Here is a 2,347-nt window from a genome sequence, read left to right as displayed (position 1 = left end):
TGCACAACATTAGAGAGCCATCCACATCCAGCAATCAAATGAGCACATCAAGTGGAGCATTATCAAGGGGCGTCTTCACTTCATCAAACTCAATCCGAATGAGAAGGTAAAATAGCAAGGTGAAATGGTCTTTTAATGATATTTTAGCATTCTGCATGTTTATTTCATTATGTTTTGATCATTTGACCTTCAAATCTGTTTTCCCCTCTTCAAGTACAATTCTGTCACCAATGCCCTAATCTCTGCTTCATTATTTGTGGAAAGTCCCAGACTCCCACACAATCCTCCCAGCAATTGCCCCAAGGAATTTCTAATAACCGCACTAATTCTTGATGGGCCAGGATTCCCTCTACTTGCTCCATCAAAGTTCAGTTTCACCCAATTACTTTGAGGAGGGACCCATCTAATTAAATTCCTATTGATTTTGGGGGCAGGGGTGAACCCCAACCCCCAATCTTTGAGTGACCAGTTGCGTTCCATATCCCTATCCCAACTGCAGTACCTGAGTGATTTAGCTTTGGGGGAATTGCCATTAATAACTTCTTCAATTCCCACCTTAATTTTGAATATCACCTCCTCCACTGAAAGACAAGTTTCTTTGAAGATCCTCTTGTTCCTCTCCTTTCAGATGTGCCATACTAACAATGCAGGTGTAATCTGCCACAATCCACTCCACTTCGAATGATTTGCTTTTGGCCACACCAGAAGGAAGTCCTTAAGTAACTCATTTCTAATCGAAAAGAACAACAACTTTTCCACGAGCCAATCCCACCACGCTTCTGCAAAGGGACACTAAAATAGTAAATGATTGGCTCACTCTTCATTCCTTTTGCACAATACACGCCAACTTGGCCCTGAAATCCCAATATGCTTTAGTTTGTCACTAGTCAGAATTTTGCCATGAAGAGAGATCCACAAAAAGGCTCTATCTTTAGGGAGACCAATGTTGTTTCAACAAAGATAATAAGGACATTTTCTTTCCCTCACTCCGTGACGTTGGATCTCATATCCCAATTTCACACTGTACTTACCAAATTTGGAAGCACACCAAAAAATGGTGTCCTATTGTTCCGACTATAAAATGCATATGTTTTTAAGAAGTTCTGCCATCTTCAAGCATAACCTACTATCCCCGATGTCAATAGATTTCCATCTCAGCATCCTACCATTACTCGAGTTGCCAACAACATAATCTTTGACAAATAGGCCAACTTTTCTTTCAACTTCTTTGACCCATTCCTGTTCTACAAAAAAGTCACATAGCACCTGCTTGCCTTCCCCTGAGTCTCGCCAAAACATGGCGGTCTGACCATTACCAATTCATTTAGATAAATGATCGGTGATAATGCTCCTACTATCCCACAAGAAATTACAGGTCATTGAACCTTGTGCAACATCAGCAATGGTAAGGATCATGTTTGGGCTCTCCATGTCCAAATCTTTCTATCTAAAGATTTTGCACCACAACTTATTTGGTTGTTCATATATCTTCCAAGTTAATTTTGCCCCCAACGCACGGTTCTGAAGATCCATCTTTCTCAGCCCGACACCACCTTCATCCTTTAGAAGGCACATGGTGTCCCAATTGATTAAGGGAATCTTCCTATGGTCTTCGGCACCTTCCCACACAAATTTCTTAAGCAACCCATCCAACTTCCTCCCAGCCACCTGCGACATCTTAAAACAAGACATATTGTAGATCGGAATGGTCGAGAGGACTTCTTTGATCATAGTCAACCGACCCGCCTATGAAAGCCATCTGTTTTTCCACTTTTCAGACTTTAGTTGGCATGAGTGGATCACATCTTCCTAGATATGGCTTTGCCTACAATTGGAGCAAATTCGAACCCCTAAGTATTTGATGGGGGGATCCCCAATCTTAAATTCCAAGATGTTGGCAATCTTGGTTTGAAGGGGTTTACAGGTATTGAAGAAGAAGACCTGTGATTTTTCCATGTTCATCGCATGTCTCAATGCTTGACTGTAGATATCCAGGACATTCTTAATTTTTGCTGCTTCTTTCAAAGTTGCTTTGCCAAACAAAATTGTGTCATCCACAATTGTGAATGCGTGATGGCCTCAAAGTTTTCATGCACCCTGATGCCTTTCCATAGACCTTCACTATTCCTCCTTTTGATGAGGTTACCCAACACCTCTTCCATCAGGACGAACAACGAAGGGGAAACCTGTTTGTGGCCTCAAAGAATCCACAGACTGCTCCATTTACAATCATAGAAAAAATCACCAAAGAGATACAAAATTTAATGCATTCAATCCAGTCTTTCAGGAAACCAAATTTGTTAAGAACACAGACAAAAAACTCCCAAACCACCCTGTCATAAGCTTT

This window comes from Cryptomeria japonica, chromosome 10 (genome assembly GCF_030272615.1).
Source record: "Cryptomeria japonica chromosome 10, Sugi_1.0, whole genome shotgun sequence".
NCBI classification, from domain to species: Eukaryota; Viridiplantae; Streptophyta; class Pinopsida; order Cupressales; family Cupressaceae; genus Cryptomeria; species Cryptomeria japonica.
Note: the sequence above shows the minus strand (reverse complement) of the source record.